This window comes from Echinops telfairi, unplaced genomic scaffold (assembly GCF_000313985.2).
Source record: "Echinops telfairi isolate 266 unplaced genomic scaffold, ASM31398v2 ScPeMD7_7425;HRSCAF=8463, whole genome shotgun sequence".
Taxonomy (NCBI): domain Eukaryota; kingdom Metazoa; phylum Chordata; class Mammalia; order Afrosoricida; family Tenrecidae; genus Echinops; species Echinops telfairi.
In genome coordinates, this window is record NW_022111325.1 from 6,535,510 (window position 1) to 6,553,987 (window position 18,478).

At 37.1% G+C, this 18,478-nt stretch overlaps 1 protein-coding gene and 1 pseudogene across 1 annotated transcript in view; one reads left to right on the forward strand and one right to left on the reverse strand.

Moving 5' to 3' along the window:
* The window catches only part of LOC101645485 (olfactory receptor 10J4), a 48,720-nt gene that overhangs the window by 4,068 nt on the left and 26,174 nt on the right, over positions 1-18,478 (forward strand). The window lies entirely within an intron of this gene.
* LOC101645174 lies at positions 3,083-3,440 on the reverse strand (annotated as a pseudogene).

An 18,478-nucleotide genomic window follows, 5' to 3' on the forward strand; every position in this document is an offset into this window, starting at 1 on the left:
CTTTTTGACAAAAACTGGCGCCATGAGATAGATGGCTGCATGAGCATGTGTATTGTTGTGGTGGCAAAACCATTCCCTGGTCTGCCACAAATCAGGCAGATTTTGTGGCACACTGTTACACAATCTTTTCTGAACCTCAAAATGGAGATCTTGATTAACAGTCTGACCTGGTGGAATGAAATCCAAATGTACTACGAGTTGACATTTTTGTCCATTTGGGAAGTTGATGGACATCCAGAAAGAGGTTTATCATAAATAGGTATTTATCTTGTTTTGAAACAAGAAAACCACTGTACACTTGAGTTTTTCCATAGTTCTGTCCGTGTAAGTTGTGTTCATTATCACAATAATTTTTGTGGCATTTTTACTGAGCAGGAAAATTTCACAGCTGCATGCTGTTCTCTTAAATTGGCCATCACAAAAAATAAGGTTCAAGTGAAACTGCTTTTATGAAAAAATTCACTGTGACCAAAGAAAACCTTCCCAGTTGACACCACTGGGTGCACTTACTCAGAGCGAATTGCTCCGCTATTGGGAAAAATACAAACTACGAAAGTTCTGCTCTGCTTAGTGTAATTCCAGTTTTTTGGGGGGGACCTCCTCATATAACAATACTGAGTAGTATACACACACACACACACACAAAGTGAAACAAAACATTCACAAAACAATACTTTGCCTGCATGCAATACTCTCCGATGTTTTTCATTTATTATATTCTGTTCTTTTTCTATTTCATGATTAGCAGTGCATTGAAAATATCTTTTAATTCAATGGTTGAGTAAAATCTATATTCAGCTAACGACGATGATAAAGCTCATTAACTTAAATTATATTTTAGGAATATTGAAGTAAAATGAAATCTTTTCAAAACTTAATAACATTAAAGCTTAATTATTAAACAATGATCACATAGAAGCAATTGGCATTTCATAAGAAGAGTTTTTAATAAAATAATTGGGACCCTAAGTAAATGCTCATATTTCAACTGAGAAACTGAGATTAGTGGAGAAGCAAAATATCTTTCAGGAAATACCTCTTATTTCCTCTTATTTTATCTAATATTTCGCTCTCTTTATATTCTTTATTAGATCTAGATTAAAATAATTTGTCCTAGGCATTGTCATTTATAATTTTGATGGCAAAACTGACATTCTGCTAAAAATCCATTATGTTATGAAGTTTCGTGGTTAATAAAAAATTAACATGATGCTTAAAATTTGTTTCAATGTTATAAACACAGAACAGCACATAATCAAGAGATAGAATTCTGATATCTAATTTCATTATTCTACTTTTATACTTTATTACATGGAAATATTTACTAGCTTAGCAATTATACAATGCTTTTTCAAAACTATCATACCAACACATTATCTCTTAATATTTATATGAATACTAATCTATTTCCCTACTTATTGAACTACTTAAAACTCTATGTAAAATAAACACTTCAGAATTATAAATTATTTATATATTTTACTCTTACAATAATAAACATTATGTGTACCCCAATTGACTGGGAAGTTCAGCATATGAAGCAAAAAAAACCTAAGTCCAAATTGTGGTCAAATGCTCAGCTCTATTTTAAAATGAATGTTAGGCTTTTAAAAATCCAATAGTCTTTGTTATTCAGATTACTGGTATTATTCTTTTGGGGTTCCTCAAGGTACAAGGCTTGCTTACTCAAAATTACAAAATATTGTTGAAAGAAATTAAAGAATATCTGAAATATCAAAAGTTGTCATGTTTTCATATACTAGAATTAGTTTATATGACAATACGAAGAGGGAGGGAAGCACCTCCCTCCCCCCCAAAACAAAATAAAAAATGGAAAAAAGCTCCCCTGGGCAGAGCTTTCGTAGTATGCAGTTTTCCCTCTAGGCAAGCATTAAGCAACATGCTCAGGGTTAGTGCACCCAGCGGCATCTCCTGGGAAGGTTCTCTCTGGTCACAGTGAATTTTTTGTGAAAGCAGTTTTTCTCAAGCCTTGTCTTCTGTGAGCACAGATTTTAAAGAAAAGCACGCAGCTGTGAAATTTTGTTTCCTGCTCTGTAAAAATGCCGCAGAAACTGTTGTGCTGTTGAACACAGCTTATAAGGACAGTGCTATGCGGAAAATGTGTACAAATGTACAAGTGTACATATGGCTTTCTCATTTCAAGATAGGTAAAATGTCATTTGATGACAAATCTCATTCTGGACATCCATCAACTTCCTGAATAGATGAAAAAATCCGTACACTTGTGCTCTGTGACTGACAACAGACCACTGAAGAGATGGGGAAAGGGTCTGGACTATCTTGGTGCTCGGTTCAGCAAATAGATTTGGGAATGCGAAGGGTCACTGAGAAATTTATGCCTCGCGTTCTGACTGACCAAGAAAAAGAGTATCCAGTGGAAATATGCCAGGAACTGAAAGAACAGCCCTGAAGCCACCAGATTTCCCCCCAAGTCATTACTGGTGATAAGACATGTGCTCTTTTACAACCCAGAAAGCAGACAAGCCAGCGGAAGATGCCATCGTCACCTCACCCAAAAAAACGTTTCCAGGGAAATTAAAGATCAACACGAAGCTCATTTGTTTGTATGTTTTTTGATGGGGGATGGGTGGAATAGTGCATTTGGAGTTCTTTCCATCAGGTCAGACTGTTAATCAAGTTTTCTATTTAGATGTTCTGAAAAGATTGTGTAACAGTGCATGACAAAAAAGACCTGATTTGTGGCAGACGGGGGTCTAGTTTTGCCACCCCAACAATGCCAGTTTTGGGCAAAAGCATCATGCCTCTCTGGCCCCACACACCTTCCTCACTCCTTGTGACTTCTTTTTGTTTCACGAGTGAAGAGGGACATGACAAGTCACCAATTTGATGATGTAGAAGAGGTGAAGAAAAAATGAAGGAGGTGCTGTCAGCCATCCAAGCAGATGAGTTTGAAAAATGTTTCCAAAAATGGAATCACAGATTTCACAAAAGTATTAAATTTAATGGAGAGCACTTAGAAGGCGATAAGGTTGTTTTTGTTTGGTTTGGTTTTTGTTTGTTTTTTTACCAACAGATAAATCAGTTTATTAAAATAGTTGATTTAAGCATCTGCCATGGTGACTTCAACCTCTACTCCAGGTTCAATACTTATGGAAGTGATCTGCTTAACTATCTCAGAAGGACTGTGCAAATCAATGAGACGCTTGTGAATTCTCATCTGGAATCGATCCCAGGTCTTAGAACCTTCATCACAGGGAGTTTTCCTGGTCCTAATTCTCAGTCTTGGGAGGCATCCTAACTGGTCCCTTCACTTTCAGGTTCTTTTCCTTAGCCCCTCTGATCAAGTCAGCACACACTTTCTCCAAGGATTTCACGTTGCGGCTGGTCAGAGTAATTCTAATCCGGTGAATGGCCACCTCTGGTTCCACAGGCGTCTTTCCGATGTCCTTAAATGCCATGGCGGCGGGGCGCTTTCTGACCGACTTGTTCCTAGACGCTCTACGAGAGCGAACAGCGGTGAGTCAGAATTGGGAGCAGGGGGGCGGAGCGCGGTGGGACGGCAGCCGCGTCTTCCTCAAAGAGGGATAAGGTTGTTTTGTAAAAAAAAAATTAAATACATAGCTTGAAAAGAATTTTTTCAAAAAAATGTATATGAGGCATCCCTCATATAATGAGGGATTATATGAGGATATAACCCAAATTGATTAACAGAGTTATTGTACTTTTTGTCAAAATCTCAACTACTTTTTGCAAAAAAAAATAGACAAATTGATCCTCAATTTTCTATAGCAATTTTGAAAAAGAACAGAATTGTAGGACTCAAACTTTCTTATTTCAAAATGTTCTACACATCTATAACACTAAGATAGAGTGGTACTGTCATAGGGTAGACGTATAAAATCACTGTTATAATAATGTATATTCACAACTCTGTGAATGTGTTCAGACATTTACATATCTCACAAGTACTGAGAATCCAGAAATAAACTCTTCACATTTATGATCATTTGTATTAGAGCAAGGTTAACAAGATAATTTTCTGGAGGAAAGTATAGTCTTTCCAAAAAATGATGATGAAAAAACTGGATATTAAAACATAACAGTTGGACCATTACATCACACAGAATTAAAAAATTAATTAAAAATCAATTATTAAAAAACTAAAAAAATTTGTGCCTTAGAGGACACTAACAAAAAGTCAAAAGACAACACATATCATAGGAGAAAATATTTGCAAATCACATACCTGGTTAAGAAAGTGTATTCAGAATATAAACATGACACATATCTCACCAATAAAACAAGACAAACAAACTAAAAGACACTATGACCTAATTTAATAATGGGCAAAATATGTGAATAGATATTTTGCAAAGGAGTTATTCAAATATCCAAATGGCCTATCAAAAGATGCACAACATGTTTGGTAGTGAGGGATTAAGACTACTGTGAGATATCACTTCCTACCTATTATGTGTTTGTTCTATTAAAGATAATCAATTAAAAGTGTTGAGAATTTGGAGAGATTGGAACCCTCTTTTATTGCTGGTTGGAATTTAAAACAGTACTACTACTTTTAGAATTTTAGTCCTTCCTTAAAATATTAAAAATACGCTTAACACATGTCCCAACATTTCCACTTCTAAATAAATATCCAAAAGAAAGGAACGCATAAATCTACAGAAAACTGTGTCATTGAATGTTCATAGCACTATGATTTATAACAACTAAAGAGTATAAATAGCACAAATGTCTGTCCCCTAAAGGACGAGTACACAACAGTGTTTTGAAGTTGTTAGGTGGCACACTGCAAGGCACTGCACTATCCGCACAACCGATCTTATGCTTGAACTCATCATGACAGCCACGGTATCAATCCTTCTGGTCAAGGATCTTCCTCTTTTTCTCTGCCCTGCTACTTTACCAAGCAGAACATCCTTCTCCACGGACTGGGCTCTCCTGATTACATGTCCAAAGTACTTGAAAGAAGGCTGGCCATTCTTGCCTCTAAGGAGCACTCTGGCCTTACTTCTTCCATGGTAAGTTTGTTCTTTTGGCAGTCCATATACTTTCAATATTATGCCCTAGCATCATAATTCAAATGCATAAATTCTTCTTTGGTCTTCCTTATTCAATGTCTAACTTTCACATGAATATGAGGCAATTGAAAATGTCATGGCTTTAGTGGAACTCAGCTTAGTCATCAGAGTAACATCCTTGCTTTTCAACACTTTAAAGAGGTCTTGTGTAGCACATTTACCCAGTGTTTAAATCCTTTACTGCTGCTTCTTTTAGCATTGATTGTGAAGCCAAGCAAGGTAAAATCTTTGACAACTTCAATCTTTTCTCCATTTATCATGATGTTACCTATTGGTCCAGTTGTGAAGATTTTGGTCTTCTTACATTGAGTTGCAGTCTATATTGAAGGCTGCAATCCTTGATCTTCATCAGCAAGTGCTTCTAGTGTTTTCACTTTCAGAAAGCAAGATGATGTCATCTACATATCACTAGTTGTTAATAAACCTTCCTCCAATCCTGATGCTATTTTCTTCTTCCTATGATCCAGCTTCTCTGATGATTTGCTGTGCATTCAGAGTAAATATATATCATGAGAGGATACAACTGTGATGCAAACTTCTGAATTTAAACCATGCAATATTTGTTTGCTCTGTTCATACAACTGCCTTTGATCCATGTATAAGTTGCACATGACCAATGAAGTGTTCTGAAATTCCCATTCTTCTCAAGATTATTCATGGTTTGTTATGGTTCACACAGACGAATGTCTTAGCATAGACAATAAAAAATCTTTCTAGCATCCTCTGCTTTCAATCAAGGTCCATCTATTGACAGAACTGATACCTTTTTTTTCAATGGTGAGCTCTGGTAATATAGTGGGATATGCACTGGGCGTTAGCAGTTCAAACCCACCAGCCCCTCTGCAGGAGAAAGATGAGAATTTCTACTTCTGTAAAGAGTTAGTTTCAAAAACCCACCGGAGCAGTTCTACTTTGCCATATGGATTGGAATTGACTTGATGGCAGTAAGTTTGTTTGGTTTTTGAAACAACTGTAGAACTGACATAATGGGATATTGTTCAGCAAAAACGAAAGAAACCAATACAAGCTACAAAGTAGCTAAACCTTGAGAGCTCCATGAGGGAAACCAGATACAAAGGGTCACGTATGATATGATCATGTTTCTATGAAATGTCCATGGTAAACCAGTACAGACAGAAAACAGATTGGTGGGTTCTGGAGACTGGAGGAAAGGAAAAAGCGGAGTGACTGTTAATGTGCACAAGGTTTCTTTGTGAGTGAAAGATTTTATTTAAAATTAATTGTGATGGCAGTTGCAAAAGTTTGAAAATCCTGAAAGTCATGGAATACTGCACATTTTAAAGGAGTGAATTTTATTGTATGTAAATTATCCAAAAATGTGTCTTGAAAAATATACTTTAAAATAATAGCAAAAAACTCTTGCGTTGTTCAAAAACATAATAAAATATGCAGGATGCCACTGAAAAAATATTATATAATTTTACTGAAAAATGTAGAAAGAACTATATAAATGAAGCCAAATGCATGAGTGAAAAGATTCTAAAAATACAAAGATGTCAAATTTCTCACAATCAATAGAAATATTCCACTTGAGGCCCCAGTATAATTTTGCATGGAAATTGGCAAGTTAATTCTAAAATTAGTATAGAAGCATAAATCCAATCCTTTATTTTAAAAATAAATTCATTTAAACTGTATAAAATTGACATAAAAATAGTCAAATAGATCAATTTAATCAAAGTGGTCCCAATGAAGAAGAAAGGAATACAATCGAACACTTTTAACCCACAGCTATTGGAAGCAGTCTGACTCAAAAACAACCTGAGAGGTCAGAGGAGAACGGCTTCTTGAGTTTACAAGAGCAGCTGGGGATGGGGGGGGGGAGGGGGGGAGTTGAACAACTAACCTTGAGTTAGTGGCCCAATTTAACTCACTGCATTACCAGTGCTCCTTGGACACGGATTGTTGCACACCATTGAGTGGGTTCCTATTCATAGTGATTCCATGCACAAAGGAATGAAACACTGCCTGGTCCGGGGCCATCCTCGCAAGAGCTGTTACATTTAAGCCCATTGTGGCTGCCACTGTTTCAATCCAGGCCATTGAAAGCTTTCTTCTTTTTTGCTGACTCTTCTCTTTACCAAGCATAATGTCCTTTTCCAGGGACCAGTTCTTCCTAAAAGCGTCCAAAGTACATAAGACAAAGTCTCGACAGCTTTGCTGCTAAGTCTCATTCTGCCTGTACTTCCCCATTTGACACATTCGTTTGCTCTTCTGGCGGTGCTTCCAATATTCTTCGCCAACACCGGAGTTCAAATGCATCCATTTTCTAGCCTTTTTATACATTGTCCAGATTTCAGATGTATATGAGGTGATAGAAAATAACATGGCTTAGGCCAGGAGTATCTTTGTCCTCAAAGTGAAATCTTCACTTTCTAACATTTTAAAGCGGTCTTTTGCTGCAAAGTTGCCCCATGCAACATGGCCATTGGTTTCCTGAATGTTGCTTTCATGAGCTTCATTTGTAGGTACAAGTAAAACGAAATCCTTGACAACTTCAATCTTCTGTCCATTTATTGTGATGTTATCTATTCATCTGTTTGTGAAGATTTTTTAAATTGAATTGTAATCTATACTAGTCTCTTTGCTTTTTGAAATTTTCTCATCAGCTCATTTACCTCATCCTTTATTCCATTTGCTTTAGCTACTCCACATTCAAGAGCAAATCTCAAAAATCTCTTCTGACATCTTTGATTCTTTCTTTCCTATTTTTTAAAATAACCTTTTGATTTTTTCCCCATATCTGTTATTCCCACTTCATCTGACCTTCAGTCTTCAGTGCTTAATAGGTCAAATATGTTCTTGCAATGCTCTCTAAATTCTGGTAGGAATCTCCTTTCACTTTTTAACTTGTTTTAATTTTCTTCAGTTTCAACTAGAACCAGCAAATAACCTGTCAGGAAAGGCCCAGAGCCCTCATACCAGGGTCTGTGAACAAATAAAAACATGAGGATAAAGTGGGTCTAAGGAGAATTGCACAAAGCACAATCTAATTGACAAACTCGCCTTCCCTTCTGAAATCGTTGCTCCTCAATTGCTGGAGTTTTTAAAATGTTAGACACATGAATGTTTATTTCCTTTTTTGATTTGACAGAAATAACAACTGGTCAGATAGTCAGGCCCTTTTCCTAATTTCCTGATTAGTACTGAGAAAGTGACTACTGCAACAACCCAGGAGCAACAATACTGGGGAGCCTCTTATGGTCCTTGCCTGCCACTGGCCAAAAGCTTAAAAAGGATAGGGCTATATATGCCCATATATTTTTGAGAACACACCCTGGAATCCATGTCCTTTAAAGGTACTTTCCTCCACAATACTGCATTCACAACATCATAACCAGCAAGTTAGAAAGCAACATATTACTTTCTTTTAGACTACTTCCAGTCAAATATTCATAATAGTGGTTACACATTGGGCTCTTAACCACAAGGTTGGCAATTCAAAACCACCAGCCACTCTGTGGGAGAAAAATGAGGCTTTCTATTTCTGTAAGGAGATATAGTCTCAGAAACCCATAGGCAGTGTTACCCTGTTCTTTAGAGTCATTGTAAATCAGAAACGACTCCGTGGCAGTGAGCTGTGTTTTGTTCTTTTAACCAGCATAAGGACATAAGGAGAGTTTATGCGGGTATATAATCTGGTCTTGATTAGATTGGGACACATATTTGAGTCATTTTTTGTGAGGTATGTGCTGCCCTATTTCTTAAGTTTTCCTCAGATCCCCATATCAAGCTCAAGGCAGCAGTGCTGAGGACCATGACCTGGAGAACAGGGTGTGCAGTTACTGCCAACTACGAAGCTCCTGGCAAGTCATCATTCTTTACTTGACATAGGCCAGTCCTTCTCTTAAACAAGGTCTATGAATAAAGTGATCATTAAAGTCCCATCCAGCTTATACCTTTTATCCTGTAGTTACTTGAGAAACCTACTATCTAGTTGACTAATCAAATTAAAAGCCTTATACATAAAATACTGGTATATTGGAAGTAGGTAATTTTCCCCTTACCCCCCTGCCCCCTCCCAACACACACAGAAAGAAAAAGAAAGGGAGAGTAAGTGACCCAAGAGAGAGTGACCTATTCCATTACTTTTCTCTTCTAGCTATTCTATTTGTCAGAAATGGGTATGCACAGTATATAGATGATTGGTGTGATAGTCTAGGTAAACTAGGAAGCAAATCCACAGAAACTCATATGTATAAGAGTGAGTTTTTATGGATTGGGATAACAGTTGTATGAGCCCCTAATAAAATGTTAAAAAAAAAAAAAAAAAGAATGGCACCAAAAAAGAGTGAGTTTTATATAAAGGGTAAGTGTACATTAAGAAAGCATCCCAATCCACTGTTGTCCAAGCCCATAAATCCAACATTAGCCCATATGTCCAACACCTCCTCGATCTCACAAAACACACACAATGATGCTGACTGCAGGAGGAAAGCCAAAATCAGTGAGCGTGTAAGCATCTCAGTGCTGGCAGGGGTCTCCATGCGGCTGCTTCAGCACCCAGGGCTGCATCAGGGTAGGTCCATGTGGCTTCTCCTCAGGGATGTCTCACAGGAAGTGAGCCTTGCCAGCTGAAGCAAGGAACTTGCAAAGGCAGCTGGCCCTGATCGGATCATTAGAGAGCAAGAGACCCAAGAACTAAAAAGGTGAGGCTCACCAAGCCATTTATCTCACTACCCTTCAATTGATCCCACATGTGTTTATTGGCCTGGTTGGCACAATAAACCTTAACTATTACAATTGGTATGGTGACAATTTATCTCCACACAGGAGGAACCCTAGCAGTGCAGCCGTGAAACATTTAACTGCTAGCTGAAAGGTCATTGGTTCAAACACACCAGCCACTCTTTGGAAGAAATGATCTGACGATCTGCTTCCATAAAGTTATAGTCTATGGAACCCTATCGGGCAATTCTATTCTGTTCTATAGATTTTATATGAGTCAGAATCAACTCAATAGCACACAACTTCTCCATTCAACCACAATAGTCCCTTCTATCTTCTGTGGTCTTAGTCCTGTACCGCTACAGCAGAAATACTATGTGTGGCTGGTTTTAATAATCACAAATTTATTATCTCACATATTAGGAAACTATAAGTTAGAATTCAGGGAATTCCAGCTCCAAGGAAAGTTTTTCCCGGTTGGCTTGTGTCTTCTCAACATGGGTGGGTCTGGCATTCCTTGGAGATATGTCTTGGCATCAGTTTTCCTTTGAATCCAGAATATTCCCAGAAAAGAGATCAGGGTCCAAAATACATGCTCCATTCATGGGTTGTTTTTCTTGGTTGAACAGAAGTTCGTCTGGTATCTACTCTCTTCTCTATCTTTTTATAAAAGGTGATTTACATATATCATATCCATGGAGACTGTCCTTGCTTTGGATGGATTGTGATCTGAGTAAGCATGTTACATCCCACTCTAATTCCTTTATAGATGATTGGCTGATCACCTATGGGCAATGATCATATTACATTATGGGGAATGATTGCAACATTATATAACTACCACATTATATAATTATATCCCTGCCAAACCACTGAGAATCATGATTCAGCTAAGATGACACCTACTTTGGGGAACATACAGTTATTTCCATGGCACCTCTCATCATGTATATGATAAGGGTCCTAAATGAATTATTCCTGGTTGTGTTGGACCTGTGTTTCCCATTTGTATGCGATTACAAAATATAACCTGGAGCATAAAATTCAAGCTTAATGTGCTCCATTTATACTACTTAAGCATAAACTCTTATGAGAGCAATAGCTAACTAAATTTAGAATTAATTTAAATTAGGTGCTTGAAAGGTCATTTATTTTTAGAAAAAAATATTTGTGAAGACAACGTGATTATAAGTAATGTTAATATGGTGACACTTTCAGAAATGAATTAATGTAACCTATGTATTTTCTTGTGTAGATCATTGAAATCAATCTAAATCAAATTGCTTTTAACACATATGTAAAGTTCTAATGTATGAAGGATGTAGAAAATAGTAACTTGAGAAAGACCCTTCACCAGGTAAAATGACGTAGGATTCTAGCCATTCTAGTTCATATGATGATTCCATCTGACTCATATGATTCTGTTTGGCTGAAGAAATGCCACATGAAGAAGTAGAGCATGAGGAGATGGGGAAATGCACAGGATAAACAAAACGGTCAGAAGAGGAAGGCAATTTTCAGGAGGTAATTTTTGAAAATGCTGTGCACTTGGCCAACAAGATGGCAAAATAAGTAGTAGATTGAATAAGAGCTTCCCATGATTGAAGAATTGTTCTTGTTAGTGCCGTTGAGTCTGCTCTTCCCTAGTGATATCATGTACAACACAACGAAACACTGACTGGTCCTGCACCATTCTACAATGATTCTTATGCTTGAGCCCAATGTTGTAGCCTCTTTGTTAATCCATCCTCTGAGGGTCTTCCTCTGTTTTGCTGCCCCTCTGCTTTGCAAAGCATGATGTCCTTTTGCAAGGACAGGTCTCTCCTGCAACACGTCCAAAGTACTTGAGACAAAGGTCACCATCCTTGACTGTAAGAAGTATTGGGGTTGTATTTCTTCCAAAAACCAATTTGCTTGTACTTTTGGCAGTCCATGATACTTTCAATATTCTTCACTAGCACCATAACTAAAATGCATTGATTTTTTCTTTGGTCTTTCTTTTCAATGTTCAACTTTCAGGTGATACATATGAGGCAATTGAAAATGCCATGGCCTGGATCAGGCACACCTTGGTCCTCAATGCTAACTCCCTGCTTTTCAACACTCTAAAGAAGTTTTGTCACCACTTGTCTGTCAGTTTGTCATGCTGTGGTAACTTGTGTGTTGCTGTGATGCTAGAAGCCAGTACACTTGTTTTTCAAATGCCTGTAGGATCACCCAAAGTGAACAAGATTCAACTGAGCTTCCAGACTAAGAACAGACAGTATAGATGGACTTGGCTCCCCACTTCAGAAGAAGAAGTCACTGAAAGCCTTATGCATAGCATTTTCAAATACTGAAAGCCTAAACAAAGGAAACAGCATTGACATTGAGTGGCTTGTCTCCATTTATCATGATGTTACCTGCTAGTCAGAGATACTGCTGGCAGTATCTATGCCAAGAAATTCGGAAGCCAGCTACTTGGCCAACTAACTGAAAGAGATCCATATCTGTGTCCATTCCAAAAAAAGGCGCCCCAACAGAAAGCTCAAACTATAGAACTATATCATTGATATCTCACACAAGTAAAATTCTACTTAAGATTATCTAACAACGATTGCAGCACCACATTGACAAGGAAATGCAAGTTCAGGCTGGATTTAGAAGAGGACATAGAACAAGGGATATTGTTGCTGATGTCAGATGGATCTTGGTTCAAAGCAGAGAATACCAGAAACATGTTTACTTGTGTTTATTGACAATGCAAAGGCATTGGTCTGTGTGGACCTCAATAAACTGTGGAAGACCTTGAGAAGAATGAGAATTCAAAAATACTTCATTGCGCTCATTTGAAACTTGTACAGGAATCAAGAAGAAGTTGTGAATGAAGAACAAGTAAATACTGCATTGTTTTAAATCAGACATGGTGTGCATCAGGGTTGTATTCGCTCACCATACTGGTGCAATCGATATGTTGAGATGTCATCAGAGAATCTGGATTATATGAAGAACAATGTGACATAAGAATTGGAGGAAGCCTTCTAAACAACCTGTGGTAAGCAGACAGATAAACTTGCTTGCTGAAAGTGTGGAAGAATTGAAGCACTTGATGAGGAAGAGCAAGGATTGTGACCTCCAGTGTGAATTAAACTTAATGCGAGGAAGACAACAATCCTCACATTGGAACCGAGAGATAACATCATGATAAATGCAAAAAAAGGTTGAATTTGTCAAGGATTGTGTCTTACTTTTATTCACAATCAATGGTCATGAAATCAGCAGTCAAAGGATCAAAAGGCACATTGCATTGGGTAAATCTGCTGCACAAGTCCTCTTCAGATTATTAAAAGCAAAGATGTTTCTTTGAGCACTAAGGCACACCTGACCCAAGTGATGGTATTATTCATTCCTCATATGCATATAAAACGTGGACATTGAATAAGGAAGGCCACAGAAGAATGGATCCATTTGAATTGTGGTTCTGGAGAAGAATATTGAACGTGTCATGGACTGTTACAAGGACAAATAGTTCTGTATTGGAATAAGTAAGGCCAGAGTGCTCCTTAGAGGAAAGAATGTCTTAACACACTTTGGACATATTGTCAAGAGAGACTGGACCCTGGAGAAGAACCTGTTGTCTGTAAAGTGGAGGTGGGGGTGGGGCAAAAAGAGCAAGGCCCTTGGTGAGATGAATTGACACAGTGGCTTCATCACTGGTCTCAGGCCTAGGAACAATTGTGAGACTGCACGGGATTGTACAGTTCTTTATTCTGCTGTGCATAGGGATGCTATGGCTTGGAGCTAACTCAATGGCACCTAACAGCAACAACAATGAAGTCTTGGGCAGTGATTTACCCAATACAACGTGTCTTTTGATCTCTTGACTCCTGCTTCCATGAACATGGATTTTGGATCCAAGAAAGCAATAAGCCTGACGACTTCAATCTTTTCTCCGTTTATCATGATGTTACCTTCCAGTTCAGTTACCTACTGGCTACATACTGTGAGGATTTTGGTCTCCTTTAAATTGAGTTGTAATCCACCTTGAAGGCTGCAATCCTTGATCTTCATCAGCAAGAGCTTCATGTCCTCAATTTCAGCAAGCAAGGTTGTGTTATCTGCATATCAAAGGTTGTTAATAAGCCTTCCTTCAATCCTAATGTTGTTTTCTTCTACAATCCAGCTTCTCTGATGATGTGCTCTGCATACAAAGTGAATAAGTATGGTGAGAGGATACAACCCTGATGCTATTTTTCCAAATATTAAATCATGCTGTACTCCCTAGTTTTGTTCCCACAACTGCCTCTTGATCCATGTTCAAATTCCACATGAGCACAATGAAGTGTTCTGGAATTCCCATTCTTCTCAAGGTTATCCATAGCTAGTTATGATCCACATAGCCGAATGCCATCGCATAATCAATAAGATCTCATTAAACATCTTTCTGGTATTCCCTGCATTCAGCCAAGAACCATCTGACATCAGCAATGATATTCCTTATTCCATATCCTCTTCTATATCTTGCCTGAACCTCTGGAAGTTCCTTGGCAATGTACTTCTGTAAATGTTGTTGGATGATATTCAGAAAAATTTTACTTGCATGTGATATTAATGTTATTGTTCTATAATATAAACATTCTGTTTGGTCATCTCTCTTTGGAATTGGTACAAATATGATTCTCTTCAAGTCAGTTGGACAAGTAACCGTCTTCAAAATATCTTGGCATAGACAAGTAAATGCTTCTAGTGCATCATAAACTTGTTGAAACATTTCAGTTCATATTCCATCAATTCCTGAAACCTTGTTTTTTGTGAATTTTTTCAGTGCAGCTTGAACTTATTCCTTTAGAACCATTGGGTCTTGCTCATGAGCAACCTTCTGAAATGGTGGAATGTCAACTAGTTTTTTGTCGTTGTTGTTATAGTGACTGTATTCTTTCCATCTTCTTTTGAGGCTTCCGACATCATTCAATAGTTTTCCCCATGCAATCATTCAATACTGCCACTTGAGACTTGAATTTTTTCTTGAGTTCTTTCAGTTTAATATATACTGAGTGTGGTCTTCCTTTTTGGTTTTCTAACTGTAGGACCGTGCACATTTCATTGTAATATTTTATTTTGTATTCTCGTCAAAGTTGCCCTTTGAATTTTTCTGTTAAACTCTTTGACTTCATTTCTTTCATTTGCTTTAGCAATTAAGAGTGACTATAATTGAGTTTCAGAATCTCTTCTGACATCCACTTTGATCTTTCCTTTCTTCCTTATCTTTTCTTTTGTTTAATCATTTTATTAGGGGCTCGTACAACTCTCATCGCAATCCATCCTTATCTTTTCAATGGCCCTTTGCTTTCTACATAAATGATGCTCTTGATGTCCTCCCACAGCTCACCAGGTCTTCTGTCATTAGTGTTCAACGCAACAAATCTGGTCTTGAGACATTCTCAAAATGTGAATGGGATAGATTCAAGGTCATATTTTGTTTCTTGTGGACTTGTATCAATTTTCTTCAGTGTCACCCTGAACCTACATATGAGCAATTAATGTTTTAGCTGCTGATATTGAGTTTCTCCACTGTAACTTCTCACAGATGTAGTCAATTTGATTTCTGTGTATTCTATTTGGAGAAGTCCGCATGTACCTTTTATGTTGCTGAAAAAATCTTTTTGTGATGAAGAAATCGTTAGTCTTGTAAAATTATATCATGGGATCTCTGTCTTTCTTTTTAACACTAAGAACCTATATTCCCAGTACTATATCTTCCTCTTTGTTTCCAGCTTTTGCATTCCATTTGCCAATAATTATCAATGCATTTTGATTTCATGTTTGATCAATTCTCATCTAAAGATGTCGATAGACTTCTACAATTTTTTCATCTCTAGCTTTCGTGGTTGGTGCATACATTTGAGTAATAGTTGCATTAATTGGATTTCCTTGAAAAAGGACACATATATTCCTAATAGAGACAGCACTGTACTTCAAGATAAACCATCAATTTTCCGTTTTGACAATGAACACAACTCCATTTCTCTTAATATGTCATTCCCATAATAGTAAAACAATTTGATTTTCTGATTCAAATTGGCCAGTATAAGTCCATTTCAGCTTACTAATATCTAGGATATTGATATTTATGCTTTCCATTTCATTTTCTATGACTTCTAATAGCCCTATATTCATACTTTGTCCAGTCCGAGTTCCAATCATTAACTAATGTTTTCAGCTCTTTCATCTCGTTTTGAGTTGTGCCTCATTAGAAAATGAAGACCCTGAAGGCCTTACTATCATAGGATTTCCTCCATTTATATCACCATAGTCAATTCTACTTTGAGAAGGCAGGTTCTCCTCAGTCATATTTGGAATGCCTTTCAACTCAAGGGGCCCAACCACTGGCACTATCTCTGAAACTGTTTTGCTTCTATTCATTAGGCCTTCAGTATCTGACAACATTTAAATAAAATGCATAGGATTTTCAGTGGCTACGTCTTCCAAAGTGGACACTATTCCTTTTTCATAGTCTGTTCCTATTCTGGAAGTGCCACTGGAACCTGTTTCTGGAAGCGCCCAAGACACTTCAGGTTTCCTGGCTGGATTTGAAATGTAAGTGACATAGCTTCCACCTTCACAGCAACACACAAGCCACCCCAGTACAACAAACTGACAGACACGTGGTGGTGACTGAAGAATAGGGGCAAAGAAAAGCAGAAGAACAAGGCAGATACCCAAAGGAGACAAAATATGTTTTGAAAGTTTCTTTGTTAATATTAAAGATTTCAGTGGTGGTAAAAAGTTATGCAAATACCCCAAATGTTAAAGACAACATGCTATTTTTTTTATGAAGTTAGAATAGTTGAGCCCTAAACAACCCAAGTTTAAACTGTATGAGTACACTTATAGGTGGATTTCAAAAATGACATGGGATGCCAATCACCTTTGGGAGCAGTTCATCTGTCCTGTAAATTGCAGATCACAATAACAAGTGATCTCTTAAGGTTCTTTCATATTTTCCATTTAGTACAATACCATTAATTTTGAATAGCAAGAGGAACCCATATGAAGTGCCGCTAGTGAAGCTGTAAGTGCTCCCCAACAGCAGAGAAAGTCATGACACTCTAAGAAGGAGCTGAATTACTTGGCATGCACTGCAAATTGATGTCTGAAGCTGTGGTTGCCTACCATTTCGAGATAAATGAATCCAACCTAAGGGCCATTGTTAAAAAAAATCTGGGAAGAAGTTGTTGCACATGTGTCAGCAGGTGTGAAAATATTATGCATTTAGCAAAATACCTTTTAATCTCATGTTGAAAATGCTATTTATGTGGGTGCATATATAATATATGGAGCATACACACTATTGTATGCTTAATTGACTGTTTATGTTATTGGTAAGACCTCTGGCTAACAGTAGGAATTAATAGTTAATTTTTAGTGAGTCAAAAGTTATACATGGAATTTTGCCTGCACAGAGGTGGTGGCACCCTTAATCTCTACAGGGCTCAAGGGTCAACAATATTATACAATCTCTACTTGATCTAAAAACAAAACCATAGATATAAAAACACTTTTAGTATTAAATTCTAACTTTAAGAAAAGTAAATATTCCTGATGGCAGGTGAATGATTGATAATGTTCTCTAACATGAATCTAAAATGAAAACAATGCCTTACGGTGCACCAGGGACATATCTAAGCCTAGATGCATGGATGAAATTGGAGTTTGGAATTAATTCTAGCCCAATCTAAGAGCAATTAGTTCTTAGGACATGGCCCTGTTTGATTCTTGCCCTCATGAAGAAGTCATTAAAAGTATGGGTGCTATAGCAAAGTGTAGTGAAGAAACTAGATAGTGTTCAGCTATCAGAAAGAATAGCATCTGGGGGTCTTAAAGGCTTGTTTTAAAACATACAGAATTCTAAGTGAGCTGTCAACTAAATCCACATGGAAGAAGCACACCAGTCTGAGTGATCCAAGGATTAGAAATAATATAATCCAAATCGAAACGAGGGAATGTTATCAGAGCTTTAATTGTCAATACCTCATTTGCAGAAGGCTATGAGTGACAGTGGAAGCTCAAAATCCATTTGAAAGATCCACAAATTAACCTTTGATCATAATTGAGGGATATGTCTGTTATCAGACAGAGAGCATTGTAAAGTTGATTATGACAGACATAGTTAGCTCAAAATGTAAAATGTTTTCATTTGACCTCTGTCTTGATCCATTTTAAAGCTGTTTCAGTTTATTTAAAAATATCCGTGGAGAAAATGCTTGGTGAATCCCCTCTGAGACTGTAGACCAAGGATGTGAATAACCTTGCCATCATTCAGAATGCATTAGAAAATAAATTATTGCAGATGCCAGCAGGTTAAAATTCAGCACTGCATGATTTAATCTCCCTTATGATCTATTTAAATTTGTTCACATTTTTAATATTTTATGTTTCTTTTCAATTGAGGTTTTTATCTGTTATTGTTGTTAGGTTCTTAAAAATGTTTTTCTATATATGAAAGCCATGATAGGTAAATCTATAGAGATATTAACTGGATTAATGGTTCCTTAGGAGTATGTAGGGGAGGTTGGGAGAGAAATAAAGGAGATAATAATTATGAGTACCAGAATAAAGATAAGGTTCTAAAACTAATTATGGTAATAGTTGTATACAACTCTTCTTGATGTAAATGAACTATTGAATTGTATAATATATAAACTATATGCCAATAAGATTGTTTTTAA